This window comes from Panthera onca, chromosome E3 (genome assembly GCF_046562875.1).
Source record: "Panthera onca isolate mPanOnc1 chromosome E3, mPanOnc1 haplotype 2, whole genome shotgun sequence".
NCBI lineage: Eukaryota > Metazoa > Chordata > Mammalia > Carnivora > Felidae > Panthera > Panthera onca.
The window spans coordinates 28,374,053-28,394,901 of NC_138354.1; the positions used below are offsets into that span (position 1 = coordinate 28,374,053).

General features: G+C 43.3%; 1 long non-coding RNA gene across 1 annotated transcript in view; it reads right to left on the reverse strand.

Annotated features, from left to right (window-relative positions):
* LOC132689129 (uncharacterized) overlaps positions 1 to 6,006 on the reverse strand; it is a 173,285-nt gene extending 167,279 nt beyond the window's left edge. Inside the window, exon 1 of the long non-coding RNA XR_009614875.3 lies at positions 5,620 to 6,006. This is a non-coding gene — a long non-coding RNA (uncharacterized LOC132689129). The remainder of the gene's footprint in view (positions 1 to 5,619) is intronic.
* Positions 6,007 to 20,849: the final 14,843 nt, after the last annotated feature.

Consider the following 20,849-nt stretch of genomic DNA (forward strand, 5'->3'; position numbering starts at 1 on the left):
CCCTCAACGAAGTCATTGGCAACCGAGACCAACGTGCTGAGGAAAAGAGAATCAACAGCATAAAATGGGACGAGAACACTGGCGAACAAGTGGTCAACGGCAGTGCCGCACATTTCAGAGCTAGACCTTCCTACCCGTCACAGGCTGACAGCAGGACTCCCGGTGTTGGTGTGAATCAACAGCCTTGCTGTTTCCACTGCATCACCATAAACAGAAGCATGGATGGAGGAACTCCTGTGCTAAGAAAACGCAAACAGCTTAAGCAGGTTCCACTCTTTCGCCACCTACCCACCTGGCAGTGGCCCCCCCCAGTCTGCCTGCAGAGCCAAGCACTGCTTGGAAAGTACTTGTTCCATCTTTGGCATCTGCTTTCTTCCCCTGCAGAAGGTCTTTCCTGGCTTCCCAAGCCTGAAGCAAGTCCCCACCTCTGTTTGGTTATGGTTCTTGCCACCCTACACTGCACTTTCTCCTCCACTTCTCTGATGCGCCCACTAGGTAAGACTCTTGTGGTCATCTTTTATGTATCTTCATATGCCCAGGTCCTAGCTCTATGGCCCTGAACGTACTCTGAGCTAAGAACATGTCATTTGTACTGAATGAATGAAGGAGCGAATGAATAAATGAAATCCAGCTCCGGACTCCTTTACAACATTGAATTGTCTGCTCAAGCTTTTCCACGCACCGGAGACGTCTTTCACTCAACTGATCTCCACATGTTGAAATTCTAATCCTCCTCCTTAAAGTTGTTAGGACAAGTGCCATGTATACCACAAAGGCTGGCAGTGCCTTCTTGCCATTCTTATGGTCCTTTAGCAGGATTTCCTGTACCATTCTACCCAGATGCAGTGACACTTGTGGACATATTTTATACACCTCCCCCCTTAGTCACACAGCACGCTGTGATGACCAAGCCTGTGTGTCTCCTCTCTCCTTGGCTCTCTCCTAGCTACCACCACACTGTAGGTAACAAATAAACAGGAGGTGGGCAATGGATAAATGCAGGATCCATGGCCTGGAGACGTCAGTGCAGTGTTCATTTCCCCCATGGCTGGATTTGGCAAATTCAAGCGGAGCAGAAAGGAAAGTGGTGAAGACAAGTTCTTGGATCTTATTTGGAGCTCAGATATTCCCATCACCACCATCTTTCATGAGACACACTCTTACTCGGTCTATCAGGAAATGTATGTGACTTCCTGTATGTATCTGAATGAACTGAAGGAGTCAGAAGAAACATGAGACAATCATGTGGCGGGATGTCACGGACGAAATGTTTTCTGGAAACCCAGCCTTTCAGGAGAGGGATGCAATGACATCCAGACTCTGTGTCATCGAAATACACTCTGAAGAGAGAAGAGGGGATGGTCCCAGGTGAGGGGATGGCTGTTCTTGCTCTCTAACTTGAGGCCTCCCAGACACACTGTTTCCCTTCTGTCTGGGCTGGATCTTGGCAGTTCCTACAGCAAGAAGGGGAGTTATTTTGGGGAGACAGTTGATACGTGGCGAGTACTCCTTGAAATGTTAAATGTCTCCCAGATGGAGATACTTAGCATTTGTAGGAGGAATAATTTGGAGGAGAAAAAATGCATTTGTCTTTTTGGCATCCTGCGGATTCTGTTAGAGAAGAAAGAGAACACTGTGATTCCTGCCATCCACATGTCAGTGTTTTCTTGGAATTTTTCAAGTCCCAGTGGCTGTGCTGCTTCTTCTCCTAGGGGTATCAAGTTTTGGATGTGCCAAAGCTCAAGGGAAAAGTGTCCTGGAACTGAGTCTCAGAGGTGAGACAGTTACCAAAGTTCCCAGAAGTCATCAGAGTTCATCCTCTTATCCTCCAGTGGCAACTGCTTCACTCATGTACACCAGATGGTTTTCTCCTTAGGTGTGATCTCTTATGTACAGAGAAGGTTGCAAAATATAGAGCAGACTAGTCTAGAACACCAGGAATTAGGATGCGTTGAGTTCTGGGCTTGCTTCTGCTGTTAACTTTCTTGGTAGCCATGGGTAAACCACCTTATATCACAAAGCCTTGCTTTTCCCACCTGTGAGATGAAGGGGTTGGGTTAAATAATTCTTATATTCCTCCCTCTAATTAAAGAACGACACTATCACTCCAGCTGCTAAGGCTGTGAAGAACAAAGGTATCATTATTATAGGGACACATGAACTTGTCCTTCAACTAGGAAAGGAAGGCTTCATTGAATTGTCTATCATGCCCACTATTCATGGAAGGGATATAGAACATCATTCACAAAAAGACTAAATCCATGACCCTTTTTTACTTACTCATTTTCCAAACACCCCTAAGATCTCCATGGCCTACCAATAAGGCTCACCAGTAAGCACCTATGAGTAAGCACCTGCCGTTAGCACCAGGCTGAATTAAAGCAGGTAAGAAAGTTCAGCAATGACACTGAAAACCTGTAAGTGGGTGGCCAATATGCTCCCATGACACTGAGGTATGTAAAGTGTACTTTATTTACCTCCTATGACTAGCATCACACTCTGTAGGAATTCCCACCTTCCTTTGGTGGATGGGTAGGTAAATGGCGGAGTAGAGGGCTCTACATTTAGCCCAAATACAGCAAGCCAGATCCTGTTCAATAATGTAAACAATTTTTATATGAAACACACGCTTTTTTTGGACGAGATTGACTTCCCAATTCCCTCCTCTTCTCCTGATCACTCCCGAGATAGATTATGGGCATTGGGGAGAGGGGAAGAGGCCGACCTTGGGTGCTTCCGTACTTCTGGCTTCCCCACTCTCTGCAGAAATGCACTGTGCCCAGATAATCACTAATCAGGATCTGAGGGAGAAGTCTGAAGCTGCTGAATTCAGTGACTGTCTTCTTATTTTGTCGGGACTCACATTCTGACTCAACCCCATATTGGGCTGGATATACTTGATTTCAAGGTCCCAGCTCCAGGATTCCTGTACGGTAGCACCTACTGGCAGGGTAATTTCCTCACCCTGGGAAACTTCCCAAATAATAGACTCTTCTCTACACTCTTTCTCTTCCACGGTGATGCACAGGAAAATTTCTTGGTCCACTTTACAACATAGGACTCTAACATCACTTGGGAATGCTAATCCAGTCACTGTATCTGTCTCTCTCCCTTCCAATCTTATTATATTAGTATCACTTTGATACAGAAGTCTCCATATTAATATTGGGGCAGCTAGGGAGGAGTCAAGTCCCCAAATCCCAACCTACCCTCCAGGCTTGATCCTGAAAAGAAATAGGCAGGATCCATGTGTCTCCCAACATCCACTTTTACTTAGTTTCACCCATTCTGAGCCAGGGGTTAAAGGGGGGTTTCTATCCTTCTTATTTTATGAGAATTTCACTTATATCTTATCCTGCTCTTTTCTGAGCCAAAGGGTTTTTTTCTCTTGTTTTCCCTGGGGCTCTAATGGTACAACAGCTCTCTGGGAACATGATTCTTGTGGTAGGAGATGAAAACAAATAAATAATATCTTAAAATATTATTCTCATTACCAAATTCATTCTTCAATTGCTGAAAGGGATTTACTTGACTTGGGAGGACTCACTTCCACTCTGTGCACCTTTCAACTATAAAATGAGGTGGTTGGACCTTCTATCCACTAAAATCCCTTCTAGATCCTATGTGTTGGACTCACTCCAGCCATGAGATGTGGTAAGAGGCTCGTAACTACCCATTCCATTCCATTCATAAGCCATATTAGGGTACTATTAAATTTCTTTGGCATCTCAGCTATCTTAGTGCTTATCAGCCTTTTGTCTAGCTAAACTCTGCTATGAGTTGTAGGCTTTAACAACTTAGTGTTGCAGTTATTTTAGGAAAAATAAAGAGGAGGAGGAGAGAAACAAGATGGCAGCCAACAAGAACGATTAAGTTCCCTTCTCACTGCTTGAAGCCTGAGGCTGGTGAAAAGGGACAAGATCACAGACATATCAAGACAGAGGTCCTGGTACACTCTGCTATAACAAAGGATTAAGTCAGATGGAGCAGAGAAATTTCCCAACGAATTTTTAAGATCTGGAAAGCTGAAAGACTGGATATGGTGACACACACAAGAGGCATTCAGAAAAAGGGTTCAGTGGCAGTGGCTGAGGGAGTGATGATTGTTCTCCAGATGGAGATTGCGTCAGTTATTCTAACACACGTGTGTAGTCACCCCACTCTACACACACACATTGTCTAGGATTGCTTTTTTAAGGACAAAAAAAAACCAAACAAACCTTTGCTAAGCATGAATGTCACATTTCAGCGATTCTAAGTAATAAGGATGGGAAGGTGGCATACCACTCAGAAAAATAAAAAATAAAAACACTGGTCTGGGGAGAATGTACCGTTGAGTTACAATATTCTATTCTTTTGGTCTATCAGGAAATATTTATTAAGGCTGCTGTGTGCCAGGTGAGGAAATACTGTACTGCACAAGACAGGCACAGTCCCTAACCTTGCAAAGGTTATAATCAGGAAAGTAAGTTGAAAAATAAACCAACAATTCCATTTAAGCACAGTTCGTGCTACCACTCATGCTAAAAAGGAAGTAGAAGGGCTTCCATAGAAACCTAAACCTAAACACCTAACCTATCCCATGGTTGGGTAGGTAGGCAGTCAGAGAAGGCCTCTGAGAAGAGATGGCCTTTGATGAACAGAACTATTATTATTCCAAATTGACCTGGATAAGGGTGCTTTCCACTAAAAAGAAAACCCACCAATCCTTGGATTCCCCAATATCAGTCCCAAATGCATATGAGTTGTCAGACCCTGAATCAAGACACAGTATGTCTTTCTCAAGGTCTTTCTCCCTCCTCAACTGTCTTCATTGATCAACTTAGAGGTTAAACTTCTAGAAGCCCTGCATTGCTTGCCTTTAATGGCAGGAGAGAAAATAAGAGGTTGGCATTTCTTGGGGCAACCCAAACTATGAAAACTCCTGCTAACACTTGAAACAGAAACGCTTACAAAGATTTGGATTTCTGGCATGGAGTCCATTTTATTTATTTATTTTGGAAAAGGAAGGAGATTTGAAAAAAAGAAAAAAGAAAAAAACAAAACTCTAAAAGGATGCCTCCAAACTCCCTGGTTCCCAATGCAGTCAGACATCAATAATGTATTTTAAGGCCATGGATTTCTCATTCTTTGCTGTCTTCCGGGAGTCCTTGGGGGCCACCATATTGAGTTGCAGCAATAACCGTCTGGGCCACAACGGAGATCGTGCCTGGAATCATGCAGTGAACAGCCCAGAGCCCCCAGTCTCATTCCCTTAATGAGGGACTTGAAGACTTTACTGAACACTCGACTCACTCGAACTGACCTCACAGAAGGCTCGTAAGGGGAATGTTACCTGTCAGAGGCTGGTTTTCTTTAACTGATTTTTACATAGCGAGCACGGAATCACTCAGGAGAAGGAGCAACATCCTGAGGTTTTAAGACAGATACTTGTGGGTTCGAATCTGGCTCTATGATTTGCCTGCCGTCATACTGGGCCAGTCACCTTACCCTTCTGAGCCTCTGTTGACTCCTCTGTTCAATGGGAAGCATTTCTTTCCCGTAAGATTATAAAATTGAATTTTATATTTGCCAAATACACACATTTAAAGAAAAATCAAAGAGTGCTAAAAGTCTTACCATGAAACTCAGCAGTTTCAATCCTCCTCGCTCCTGAATCTTGCTCCCTGGGGCAGCCATTCTCCACTGCTTTAGCTGATCCTCCTAATATTTACCTCCCCTTATTTAAATACTGTACATTTTTCTTGTTCTCGCCTTGTTTCTTGCTTATTTGGGTCTTTCCCTTTCAGCCTGGAGATTTCCTGCACTGAGTGGTGATCAGACTGAAGAGAGGACTCTAGAAAGCCCTTCGTGAGTTCCACGCATGCGGGGTATGGTGTTGGCTGATGAAACTTCTCCTAAGACGATGAGGCAGTGAGTCAGCTTGTTCATTGGAGAACCACAAGATTTCAGTATCTTGACGTCTTTTCTCATGGATCTGTCCGTTTCTCCAGATAAAAATCCTCCAAGCATCTGGATGAGGAGGACAAGGGAGCTGAGAGGCCCCAGGGTTTTCCCATTTCTCTTTCCAACTGTCTGCTATCCCTGTTGACCCCATGAGTCCTGGGCTTTTCTCGTTTATCAATATAGAAATTCTACTTCCGTGTGGCAGGGGTGAGGGGTGGGAGGAGAGGGAGTTGTCTGACTGTGTCAGGGAGGGGCAGGGGGATCGGGAGGGTCAAAGCTCCATGTACAGTTTCTAAGTACCAACTCATTCCTGCCTTCCCTAGTACTCTGTGCCTCAAAATGCCAGTTATAACTGTCTCTGTTCTTCGATGCCACTCATCACCTTTTCTGTTTTCCACCTCCCAGAATCCATCTAAATCTCTCCTGGTCTATTCTGTGCTCTTTGTAAGATAATACCTTCCTCCCTCCCTCCCTCATTCCTCCCCTCCTTCCTGCTATCTCTCCGATGGGGTTTAAGAAGAGGGAAAAGAGATAAATTCTGGTGGCCAATCTGCCAAATTGCTTTTCCCTCCTTACCTTACAAACAGAAGTTCTGTTGGAAGACCTACCTGAGACAAAGGATAGAGGGTCTTGCTTAGTGCCTGGCACATACTTACGTGCTCGATAACCATACCATGTCTCTCACCTTCACCAGGGACATTCTCTGACATCCCCAAAAGAAAGGGTCTGTGTGCCTGAGAGCTGTAAGATTCCTGGAAGCCTTAGTGCATCCCAGGGGAGGGTGAGGAGTCTGAAATACTCTGCTTCTCCAGGTCAATTAGCTCCATTAACTTAATTAAGCCTCAGGACAACTTCATTAAGCAGGTATTATTATCATTCCCATTTTATGTCCATTGTGTTAATATCCAGGCACTGTCACAATGGCCTGACGCAGTCTCTTGTTCAGGAAAGAAAGAAGAGAAACATCCCTTGACCCTCTGCCGGTGACCAGACATCAAAGAAATACATCCACTCTGCCCTGTGAAAGCCTCTCCAAGGCCAAGACAAACACAGTGGACAATAATTAAAGTGGTAAAAACAGATTTTATTTTCTATTTTACTCAGTAACTACTGACAGCAGGGCGAAAAGCGGGACTCCATTCCATTTGTGCAAAAACGATCTGGGTGTTCTGAAGGGAGAGTTAGGGGGAGCAGGGGCTCAGCCGAGTCAGAGAGGAGGAAATTTACAAAGGCTTGGTCAGGATAAATGAGATTAGGCCAGCTGTGTCTGCCAGCTGGCTGTCATCGAAGTTAGGATTCTACCCTCCTCCAGAGACTGGAAGACAGAGGTCCTATCCTTCTGATCAGTATATTTAAAATGAAAGGCTTTTCCTTGAGAAAAACACTTGAGTTTTAAGAGATGCATCTTTACAATTATAAGACCTTTTTAGTAAATGGCCTAAGAAAGAAAAGTCAGTGGTCTACGTCAGGTGTTGACTAAAACAGTCTCTGGGCAGCATGGAGCTTTCTCAGGCAGGCCCTTTGATAGGGGGCTGGGGTCAGCCTAAGGACAGGGCCTTCTGCTGTCAGAGGCTACGTCTGGACAGAGCTCTTATCTGCAGTTCTCTCCACCAGGTCCCACAAAGGCCGAGAATAATCGTCCCAGCACTATGACACGGACACACATGCGTGCATGCGCGCACACACACACACACACACACACACACACACACGCTCACCATGGAGAGTGATGACTAATAAGAGAAACGATGGTCCCGGGGTGCCCTGGTGCCTAAGCGCCCCTGCAGAGTTCCCAATCAATGCAAGGTTGGCTGTCAGCAGCTCGACTGAGTTACTCAGATTACAAATGAAAAGCAGCCCCCAGAGGGTGCGGCACTCCTGTAGCACAGAAGGAAAGCATAATTCTTGCTTACACTCGGCTTTGTGATCAGTTTCTCCCTGGGTAGCTACTCTTGTAACTTCTTTTTAGGACTGCCAATTTTGTAAACACACACACACACACACACACACACACACACACACACACACACACACACATACACGCACAGAGAGCCCCAAACTTCTGCCAATCAAGTCTTTCTCATCTCTCTGCAGTGTTCTCTCCCCAACCAAGGGCAAGGTATTCATTTCTCTGTGGCTGCTTCAAATGAAGCAGTCTTTTGATAGTTTAAAAAATATGTTGAATAACTAGCAATATCATTAATATTAACTATTATTATTGTGTTTATTGTTATAATTTCTGGTTCCTGTGTCCGAAAGTCCACACACTGTTTCAGAGATTGTGCTAGTCACTATGTGGACATTATCTCTAAACCTCCCCCCAAACCAGAGCACTCACACAGGGGTATCATTTCCTGATAAATAAGGAAACGGGGCTCGGAGAGAGTAAACCACTTACTCAGGGTCACACAGCCAGCCTAGAGGGATTCAAACCCAAATCTATCTGCCCAAAGAGCTCAGGTTCTCCCGTGTCAGTAACATGCTGATAGGAATGCACTAGGCATAGGAAGAGCTGGCTTGTTTTTTCAGTAGAATTTTTTTTCAAGTTTATTTATTTTGAGAGAGAGAGAGAGAGAGAGAGAGAGAGAGAGAAAGTGGGGGAGGGGCAGAGAGGGAGAGAGAGAATCCCAAGCAGGCTTCTCAATGTCAACACAGAGCCCAATGCAGGGCTTGAACTCATGAACCATGAGATACTGACCTGAGATGAAATCAAGAGTCAGACGCTCAGCCGACTGAGCCAGCCAGGTGTCCCAGAAGACCTGGCTCTCTAATTGGACAGCATCACCATCAAGAGAGGTTCAAAACTGCATCAGATAAAAACTCAGAGGATCTTCCACTACCCAAGAAATACTACATCTGGGACTTTTAGGTTTATGTCATAAGACAGACAGACAGAAGGAATGATGCCAAGCTATCTCCAAAGATCAGAGTGTGGTAAGCTCTTGGAAGAGCGGCAAACTCAGAGCATCTGGTAGCTAAGGAGAAGCCCTGATGATTTAATACAATGGCCTTCCTCTACTATCCCTCACAGAAGGACCCTCGAAGTGGTAATCTTCTCTACAACACCCGTGACAGATGGTCCATCCTGTTGATATTTCAATGTCTGAAGTCTAAAATGCTGACAGTCCCAAAAGATTATTCTATCATCTTTTATGAGCTCTAGCAATTTTTTTTTTAGTTTTCTGCTCTGATAAACAAAAGTCTACCTTTCTCTTCTTTATGCTTGTTGATGATAATAAAATAATAACAGCTACGATTTACTGACAACTTACCACGTGCCTAAGAGCTCTGTTGTATTATCTGAGTTCATCTTCAAAGCAACTCTTGAATGTAAGTATAATCATCCTTTTTTTTTTTTTTTTTTTTTTTTTTTGAGGAGTTGAAGAAACAGACTCTGAGCAGTAGAAAGCTCTGCCTAGAATCACATGGATAAAAAACAGCACAGCTGGGCTGAGCACCTGGCTCCATCAAAGCCCATGCTCTTGACCACCATGCCAAGAGCAAGGAACAAACAGAGTCCTTTCGTCCGCCTACTGCCCTTCTGATTTCTTAAGAAAGAGTTCGTGTGTTCTTTTTTTCCCCTCCCTCCTTCTCCCTTCCCTCCTGGCTCATCCAACTGTTCATTTTCCAAAAAGACTGGCAATGGAAATAATGTGAGGTCTGCAAGCTAAGATACAGAGCAAGGGTGGAAAGGCCAGCCTTCGTTTTGTAGCATCCTAGTGTTTTACTTGAGATGGCAAGTGGAGAAGATCTGGACAGTCCGTCTTGTCCCGTCTGGACAAATAACAATGCTTTGGGAGCCCTGGGTTCTTCGGACGCTGGGGAGTAGAACAGTGCTGTGGCTATATTCAAGCTTCTCATGCTGTGAATCTCAAGGGGAGGTGAGAGGTGAGGCCCCATCCTGTGGTGTGGGTGGCTTGGTAGAGTTGGATGATGGGGGCTCAGATGAGACTGATGTGAAGGAGCCAAAACAGACCTACACAGGACAGCTAGCAGTAAGAGTGTCCAAACAGGTTTTCAAAACCAGACAGCTGAATTAGTTTTAGAGAGCGAGCACCCCCTCTCCAACACCACACTGGTCATCCTGGCTTCCTCTCAGTCCCCTGCACTCAGCCAACTTCCTCCCACTACAGGACTTCGAACATGCTGTTCCCTCACCCAGGCATGCTTTTCCTTCTCTTTGCTCCAGTAACTTCCATTAGTCCTACAGACTGCAGTTCAAGTAGTCCCTGGATTTTCAGACCAGCTGAAAACTCTACATTTTAAGTTTTCCTAGAATGAAATGCCTCTCCATTCTATGCTAACCATGTCTGTATATTTACATTTATTTCTGTGTTTAATATTTATCTTCCTTGTTAGGCATATAAGCTTTGTAAGAATAGGCCAGATCTGCCTGTTTTCGCCATCATTTTCTCAGGCCCTAGCAAGGGGTCTGGAATAGAGCAACAGCTCAAAAAATTTTTTTTTGAATTGGAAGATGAATAAATGAACAGGAGTGGGGGGAAAAAGCAAGGTCAATGTGGGTAGTTGCCAGAAAAGCTCAGATGAGCATCAGAGATAGTTAAAATCACCATGCACTTCTCATGGGGTTGTCACATATGATCATTTTATGCAACTGGCACCTCCTGGCTTTCCACAGTGCACAACCCAGACAACTGTAGTTGGTTGTTCTGCCAGGGCTTCCAAATGGCCCAAAGCTCTTTGCATAGATGTGTCAGATCTATTTAAGAGTCAATGGTGCAACAGATACATTTCTTCATTTGCTACCCTTTATAGAAGTTCTCCAATTACCATATTTGTTCTCACTGGCTTACAAACCCCACTCCCAACACTAAGAAAGCACTGTGATATGAGCAAGGGGCAGCTCCCACAAAAACCAAGCCGTCTTCATAGATTATGTTGATGAATCCACCTCAGAGATGATCAGCTTTATTTATACCTGCATTCCACCATGCTTCTTGTTTCTGGATCCATCATCCTCATAGCTCAAATAAAAAGCCAATTGCCTTCCCTCTGGGAAATTCACATCTCTTAAAAGGCTGATAAATATCTCCAAGTCTTCATCCATATGAGAGACTGTCAGAGTTCTCCTTCATGGGCTCACTCTATGCCCCATTGACCTTGTTGCTCCCTGATGTATAATGCAGGGAGGAAAGGGGCCTGGCTCTCCCCTTAAGCTCAGATTCATTAAAAGACTCAAAAATAAAACTCTGAACCAGCTCAGGAAATGAGGACCAGGCTATCTTGATTCCCCTCAACCCCCATCCCTACTATAGGACACACACTAGTGATCTGAGAACCAGGCAACATGCTCCTGTAAGTGGTAGGCCTTATAAGACATGCCTCAGTAAATTCATATAATTCATTTGGGAAAGCTCTCAGCTGCAAGTAATAGAATGGCCAATTAACAAATAGGTCCCTCCTTTCATATAACAAGAAGGCTGCTGACTTGGTTCAGTGATCACATGGTCTCAAGATAAGCATCTCTGTAGCTCTCTTAGCTTTCCTTTACGGTCTGCTCTGCTCCCAGGCCTCATATCCGCAACATAAGTAACATCAAGCAGGAAACATGCACGTGTGTGTGTGTGTGTGTGTGTGTGTGTGTGAGCACGTGCACACGCATGTATAATAGCAGCGGTAGCAATGAGTAAAATGAGCAATGAGTAGCAGTAATGAATAAAAGGACACTTGCCCCCTTCTACCAAGAAAGCAGAAACTTTCCTGGAAGTTCCACCCGGCAAACTGTTTTGATCTCCTTAGCCATGTCTGTATCATTTGGCTACTTCTAGCTTCAAGGGAATCTGGGAAATCAAGAGTTTTAGTTGGGTACACTTCTACCCTGAACAAAATTGGAGTTCTTTTAATAAGGAAGAAGAGTAAATCAATGTCAGGTAATTATCTTTTTGAATTGCCAGCGTAAAGGAGCTTCATTATCCTGAATTACAGTACTCTCCAAGCATCTCAGCACTTGACAAGGACTTCTTCCTATCAAGGAAAACCCCCATGGCCTCCTTGGGAAGTTTTCAAGTAACAACAATGGGGGAGGATAGCTGAGATATATATGGATTGTTAATCAAGGTTTTTACTCTCTGATTTTTCTACAGAAATGGGTATGCAATGTACTTTTCTTGGTAACTGAAATCTGATTTGTGCACCTGATGGTTTAAATAAATAATTCTGCCTTAGGACATATCCATCACCCAGCATGTAAATGGAGATCAGCCCAGTCCTGGTGGAATTAGAGAGGGAGAAACCACCACATCTCAAGGAGACCCTCACATATGTGTTGATTCTGATTCAGCATCTGCCTTTCAGGGTTTGTCCACCTGAGCTCTTGTAACAAGTCTGCTAGAAATCCTTCATCTCAGAGATTCATCCCATGTTGAGCCACATCTCTAGCTAAAGCAAACACGAGTGTGGAAGAGAATTTAAAGATCAGCTTGGCATTCAACCAGCTGGGATTGGAACCTGGGTCTTGCTGCTTGCTTGCAAGTTCAATAATGTAATGTTCATAAAATATCCAGCATGGCCCCTGGTACACAGATGTTCAGGAAATGTTACTCTTATTAACATCCCTTTAACAAAGCAGAATTGAAAGAGATTAAGGCACTAAATGCTAATTTTCATCAAAATCTGGCAGAATCAAAACTCCAGTTTCAGAGAAGAGAATTTGGCCTTTGGAGTCCTCTAGAAATCAAGTTCCGGTCCCTTCTCCTCCATGTGGTGACTATCACTCTTTGAGTTTCCATTTTCTCACCTATAAAAAAAGCAGGGGGATAATGCCCACCTTACTTAGTTGATTATTCACTCAATTAACACACATGTGTGCCTGCTATGTGGTAGGCACTGGGGATACAAATATTAATGAGATAGAGTTCCTTTCCTTGGGAATTCAAAGTCCAGTGCATGAATGTGCAGAGTAAGATTAACTGCTTACATCCACTAAATATCTACGAGATGCCGGATATTTTAACCACATTATCTGAATATTCATAACTTCCCTACAAGATATAGAATATCATCCCTACAGTACAGTTGGGGAAACAGAGTTCAGGGAATTTAAGGAAATCGCCCAAGAACACACAGTAAAGGGCCCTATGAAGATCCGCACGCGGGTGTGTGGTGATGCAGCACTGGGCACAGCAATGAGCACAAGGCAAATGCAGGCTAGTTAACCGCATTCCAGGAAACTGCATTACCACTGAGATCCCATATGCAACGCCAGCCTCATGCATAGGGGAAGAGCCGCACATGACCATGGCGACTGCAGTCACCTCCACCTGCCATACAGACACAGATGAACGTGGGTTTGCTTTCATCAGTCTTGCAGACGAGTTGCAAAAATGATTATGTCGCAGAGGCAGCCCTTATAAGAGAGCAGGACAAATATAAATAGCCTGTGAGACCAGCAGCCTGGCATAAATTACAAGGGGCCCTTGGAGAGCACAGCTGTATCTACAGCATATGATTGCACAGATACACACAGAGAACCTGCCAAAAATGTATGATGACTATTCTTAAAGTTCCCTAAGTAGGTACACTAGGAAAACGGGTCTATACCCTGCCAAGAGAATGGATGGCAGTAATGATAACAATTACATTTATTGAGCAATTAATCGATGTTGGGTATGTTGTTAAGCAATTTACATGCACAGTCTCCTTTTCCCATCAACAGTTCCTGGAGTTGGGTACTGTAACTACCCAAATTTTACGGTTGTGGAGCTAGCATTTCTGAGCTAGCAGTGGCAGAGTTCAAAATAAGGTACGTGTGAGCCCCACACTCTTAATTACAAACCTGACCCCCACCCACACCTCTATGAGTGGAGAGACAGACAACCATTAATACTCCGCACAGCGATCGCCTTCCCCATCCCCATCTGTGTCCCATCCACCCACGTCTATCTTCTCCCAGATCCAATGCTCCATCTCCAACTCCAAAGGCCATATCCCCACAGAGAATGATTTTCCTGCAATGGGACCCTTAGTCGTGCACTCCTAAAACATGTTCAGAGTGCACCCAGGCCCTTTCACATCACTCTGTCTTTGCAATTCTTCCTTTCTACGGGGTTGAATCCACAAAATCCTTGGTTCATACCTCGGCTTCCCTCCTCCCTGCTGTGTAAAATTGAACCTCTCTGAGCCTGTATCTTCATCTGTAAAATGGGGTATTAATATCCATCTCCTAGGGGCTCTCATAAGGAATAAATTAAGTGAAAAATTTTAGCACGAAAATTTGAAAGACATGAAGATGCCTAACACACTAGAGGCAAAATCATTGTTATTCTCCTTCTCAGGAGAACACATACTCATCCTTGAAAACCCAGATCAAAGTCTCCTCATTTTGTCACAGGTGGATTTTGTCACTCCATCCTCTGTGTTCTGGGAATTTTGTATCTCTCTCTAATTAGCGCTTTACACATTGTTGGGTTTATTTTTTCTTTTTAAATCTGTTTACCAGACTATCTTTTCTACTAAAAGGTGAGCTCCTCCAAGGAAAAGGCTTTGTCTTGTTTCTGTGTGTATCCAGAGGGTGTACTGCCGTCCCACCACAGTGCAGGGTAATCCATTATTCGCCAATTGACTGCATTAAGCTGCATTAACACTCACTCGTCCACACAACCACCTGGAGGGGGCATGTCTTGGAAAGCAGACTCGCTGTTCTTTCTCTTTTGTTTTGTGCATTGTCTCACACCCGGCCTATGAGCACCTGTCCAAATCTAAAAGAAAGCGAGGATGACTGAAAACACAGCTTCCTTCCTTTGAGCCCCTATCCTGTAAAGTTTTTGAGACTGGATTAAAAGAAAGATGTGTTAAATTCCGTTTGTAATATAACTCTCCTGCCTGTTAAGGGGGAACAAATCTTGCTCTAGCTCGGGAAATCCCGTTTATTAGTAAGTGTGATGGCTGATTTTATGTGTCAGCTTGACTAGAGTGGGGGCAGACATCTGGCCAAACATTCTGGTGTCCCTGAGGGTGTTTGGGGATGAGATTAACATTTGAACAGATAGGCTGAGTAAAGCAGGTGACCCTCCCTAATGTGGATGACCCTCACCTAATCAGTGGAAGGCCTGAATAGAAGAAAGAGGTTGGCCCTGACTGTTTGGAGCTGGGACATGGGCCTTGTCTGAACTTGAACTGAAACCAGACTGGAATTTGTGCTTTTGGCTCTCCTGGGTCTCCAACTTGCTAACTACAGATCTTGGAACTTAGTAGTCTCCATAACTGTATAAGCTGATTCCTTATAAGTGCCTCCCTCTCTCTCTCTAGATACAGACATAGATTAGATATAGGTATAGATATAGATATAGATACAGATATAGATATAGATGATATAGATGATATAGATGATACAGATATAAAGATATAGGTATAGATATATAGATACAGATATGATATATGGATGTGTATGTGTGTCTCTCTATATATAATGTCTATCCTATTGTTTCTCTAAAGAATGTTAATCCAGGCAGAATCCAAATGATCGTACATAGGGAAGAAAAGTAAAGAAAAAAGGCTTATTTGATACATATAAAAATAATTTTTAAAATACTAAAGTAGATAGGGAAGTGGAAAAAGCAGAAGAGCTTCCTAACTTATATATCAAGAAACATTGGGGGCAGTACAGAGAAAAGGAATCATTCCTAAGTATGAGACACTGAGACAGAGAAATAGAGTAGTTTTATGAAATAGGTAGGAAATTGGAATTTATTCCCTTCTTTGTCATTTTCTAAGACTTTGAATAAGGTTTTGATTTGTTTTCAACTCTGTTTCTGATAAAAATGAGACATTAGTCAAGACAGGGCCACATAGGGTCCTGGCTGTATGTGGGTCACAATGTGTATTCATATTCTCATGTATAAGCATTTAGGGTGGGTTATGGGTTTGTGAGAATCTCTCTCACTTTCTCTTTCTCTGTATATCTATGTATATTTATCCCTCTTTCCTTCTCTTCCTCTTTCTCTCCCGCATTTCTGCCTGATGTAACTAATGTATTGAGCTAAAGACACAGAAACCTACTGGAATCAAAGTGGTCACAAAGAACAGGAGCCATTACAACATGTCTCAGCTTAGTCTCCCTTGAGCTCCAGGATCTCTAAAAGGTACACATTCACATGCACCCAATTTGGAAAGTCCCCCTCTTAACTACAATCCTTAACTGTTCATAAGGCACACATCAGAACTGCAAAATAAATAAATTTCACCAACTATAAACTATATTCTTCCATTTAAGGACACTTTTGTAAAAAAAAAAAAAAAGCTTTCAAACCCAAATTCAATATCATCAGAGATAATGAGGGGAAAGAGTAGACAATTCTTCAGTCACCCTGAAAAAAAAATCTCTACCCCAGCATTCCAAAACACTTGTTTCTCTGCCACCAAAGCGTGTAAAGATATATTAAACATCATTGAGATGGCTCAAGTTATAGATAGCAAAGATAAATTTGAATCTGGGTCTACCCAACCCTAAAGTTCATGGTCTTAAACTCTCATCTCCACACAGCCAGCACTCAATAATAAATTAGGCCATGTGACTCCTAGGCCATGTGACAGTCCCACAAGTCAGTGCAGCTCTGAGAAGTGACCTGAACAGTAACTGCTTTTCCTCCAAGGATCTGAAATGGAACAGCCCATGCACCTGGATGACCAAAGCCTCCAGATCAGGGCCCATCAGATATGGAACCAACTCAAGCCAGCTCTGAGGTCAAATAATTCTTCAGAAAAATTCTCAGTTGGCACACAGGAGGCATGATATAACCTATCGAAATTTATTATTAAAAAAAAAACAGGTAATTCAGTCTGCTTGGGGGCTTGAGGTCAGAGATTTTAAGTTTAAATTTTACTTTATTTTGCTCTGAATAGAAACAGGCAATTAAAGATGTCCAGAGAAATTTGCTTTGGAGGTAAAAAGGTGCTAAGACTATATTGGAATGTTCTAAGCACTCCAAATGTCAAACAGTAATGGTCATAAAAAGGTAAAGTTGAGTGTTAACCATAAATTGCTACAATTCAAATGCCATAAAACATGATAGCCTCTTTTGGAATTTTAATATTGGTGGAGGGTTAGAAATGCACAGAGCCCTTGAGATGTTCTCCCACACCCTCATCTCCAAATCCCCACAACTGGCAAAATGGAGGCTAACTACAGAACTTGAAGCCAAATTTCTTGACCCTCGGGCCAGCGAACTCATTCATTAAGTTTCGAATGTAGGAATGGAAGATTTATGACGGAAGACTTAATTTTTACCCTTATGTCAAGTTTCACTGACACCATTAAATATTTCAGAAACAATCACCAGAAAAATTCCCAGCACACTCCACAAGGCGAAAGAGTTTAGGAGGGGGGAGTCACAGCTAGTGTCTAGGGATAGTGTCTAAGTCAGAATACGTTCCTAGAATATGAGCCCTGCTTAATTAAATGCATTCAGGTAAATTATATACTATATTCCCCTTCTTGGAGATTCTCCGCTCTCTCTAGCTTATTAAAAGTTCTGAGAAGTTCAGCAGTATAGAACACACTGAGCACTCTCTGTCATCCAGTCTAGTGATCTAGGAGTACTTGGCAAACTAATCCTGTCAAAGTAACTCCTGAACACCTCTGAATTCCTAAGCTTATGTTCATACTTCTCTTTTCTTTAATGTTTATTCATTTTAGAGAGACAGAGAGCGAGTAGGGGAGGGGCAGAGAGAGGGAGACACAGAATGTGAAGCAGGCTCTGGGCTCTGAGCTGTCAGCACAGAGCCTGACGCGGGGCTCAAACTCATGTACCGTGAGATTATGACCTGAGCCAAAGTTGGATGCTTTACCAACTGAGCCACCCAGGTGCCCCATACTTTTCTTTTTTGAGAAAAAATGGGATTCTTTGGAAACTGGGATGTGACACTATTCCCTCCACCACAGATAACAGGATATTTCTGAGGCCCGCGGAGTAAGCTTACCACAGAAATCTTGCAAGAGAAGTGGTGGTGCAACACTGCATGTGAAGTTAGGGAGAGCACGGTGTTCTCAAGAGTTCCAGCTCCTCTTGTGGAGCCAGGAGCGCAGAACCAGTGGTGGCGGGTGGGAGTATTAAGAAAAAGCAAATATTGGAAGTGAAGGAGTAAAGGAATCTCTGGACATCTGCTTAACATTCAGAATGATTGGCAAGGTTGCTGGTTCTCCAACCTGAGAGTGCATCGGAATCGTGCAGACCTTGTTAAAACCTAGTGCTGGGCCCCAGTCTCAGAGCTTCTGATTCAGAAGGTCTGGGTGGAGCCCGAGAAACTTCACGCCTAACAAGACGCCAGGTGGTGCTGATGCTGCTGGTCCAGGAGCCAAGCTTTAAGAAGCAGTGGCCTAAGCACTGGCTTACCGAGAATGTCTAGCATGAATATTCAAGACCCAGGGGCCTGTGAGCTTCTTCTCAGCAGAAAATCCTTCCCATACGGCATCTCTGTTGTCGTCCTGACAGTTGTTTGGTCCCACCTAGCATCCATGGTCACATCCTTTGGCCACATCACCTCAACCTTCCTTTAGCAAACTACTCCTCCCATGTTGTCTTGAGAACATCAGTGAAGATATTTCCACTTTCCCCTAGGCACACAGTGGATTCCATACCCAAGCAGTAGAGAGGTCTCTAATGTACTACTAGCAAAGCCGGGCGGCAGGTAAACCTGGGGGAGCAGGGGAAATTTCACCATTTGTTGCTGGAAGATGAATATCAAAAAAAAGGTGCCATAATGTGATCACTTTCCATGCATCTCAAGGTCCTGCTTCTTTTATCTAGTAGATTTCAACACAGTCTCATCACTGCTCTCCATACACAACCTAAATTTTTACAAAATGGGTAAGAATGAGCCTACTTACTCGACCCAGTTACCCCTCCAATCTAAGCCAATCAGATTCTTGCTCCTGAGAATTTAAACACAAATTCCAAAACCATTTCCTAACAGAAAGACGGGAAAGCTGCTGGGAAGCCCAACACTGAAGCCCTGAAAAGTGAACCCATTTAATTCCTGCTAGTGAGATCCTGGAGCTCTCCCAGGTACAAGCTTCCTGGAGCCTGCAAATCCATCCATCTTTCCTTTAACTTCTTGATGTCCCCTCAATTCTCTTTACTAAATTCCTTTTTTGCCTAAGTAAGCTGGTCTGCTTCTAGGTCTTAAAACCTGACATGAGATTCTTCCAAAATAAGAAATCTAGAACTCTATATTTAAATCAGATTAAAAAACAAACAAACAAACAAAAAAACAGAATGTCTCTGGATAGAGGGGAGTTGGGATCCAAGACCCAGGCCATTTGGCATCCATCTCTCTCTCTCTCTCTCTCTCTCTCTCTCTCTCACACACACACACACACATACACACACACACACACACACACACACAAACACACACCCTGCCCCAGGAACAGCCTCAAAGAATTTCTGAAGAATCACAGGGTTTGTCAGACACAATTTAAGAACATGTACGGTAACATCTGCTTGTGTTTGGGGCTCACTTTGGCAACCAGCAAGAGATAAGGGCCAGGTGGATCTTGCCATCTTAAAGGCCAGGAGATAAAAATACTGCCCGCCTCTCTAAGGGTTTTAAGTGTAAATTCCTATTTTAGATCATCCCTCACAGAACCCCCCAAAAGGTCTAGTATGTTCATGTATAACACTATCTTCCTGGCCCACCAGGTTGCATTTCTCATTTTGTCAGCAGAGATGGAATCGGATCTTTGGCTCCACGATTATAACATGCATCCAAGGTTTTGCTTCCTCCCAAAATATACAATAGGAAATAACGGCAGCAAGTGAGCCAACACATGTTAATTTCAGCATAAATTGTTAAAGAGCAGACATCAGCACTGATGCAGCCGCGGAGAAGGCCCACACAACAGAACCACCAGAATGCTCTATAGCATATCTCCAAATAGAAGTTGCTTCACAAAGGTTTAAAAGAAGGAAAGAAATGCACACAAATAAGCTTTGTCTTAAGAAAAAAAGTTTTTCCATACTACAACTTCCTCTGCAGGACAGCTCAACTGAAGCAGTCACTTTCTTTAGGAAACAAGGCCCCTTTACCAAATTTAGGACAAATTTGCCTCTAGAGAAGCACATTTTACTTTGAAACACAGGGACTCCAGGCAATTTGAATCTCACAAGTTGAGGGCTGGACCATTCTAGCAAGGAGACTGGAGATTCAGACTTGTGATATACTAGACAAATCCGTTCTCAGGTATTAATTCGAATGGGGCAGTCCACTCAAAGGATGAGGGTCTTAGACCTTCTGATTACTAAAACAGCCCAAACAGGCAGTTGGGGTATAGACCCTCTGAAGGTTAGCCAATTTGGCAAGGAAAGAACGACTCCAAAACCCCTACAAGTCCATCTAGGGGACAGAATCTCAGAAGTAGGGGACCAAATCCATCTATTTAGGTGATGAGCCATTCAAAAGAGAAAGGGCCAGGTAATCCCGTGAAGGGAACTCAGATACTTTGAGGCTCAGTCTACCGTTACAAGAAACAGGGGCTCTATAACCTGGAGAATTTCACCCAGGTCATTGAGATAAATGTTTTCTGTAGAAAAATTCCCAGCTTGGTACACTAATCTATAAAGGGGCATTAAGGCCAAAAGGAGTTCTCAATCTACCTCATGCATATTTCCTAGATAAGCATGAGAATAAACCATTTTTTACCCAGGCTGGAGACAAAAACAAACAAACAAACAAAAACAAAGAACAAAAAAAACAAAAAACAAAAACAAAACAAAAAGCAGAAAATCGCCCTTCTGTAATATTGAGAAAAGAGTAGAAATATGAGTCTCCAGGAAGTGGGACATGTGGAAAAGGAGTCACTGATCCACAAATTTTGTCAACACATTACCACCCTTTCTTCTAGTCTTACGTTGCATTTAATGCTCAAATAATCACTGAATACGTAT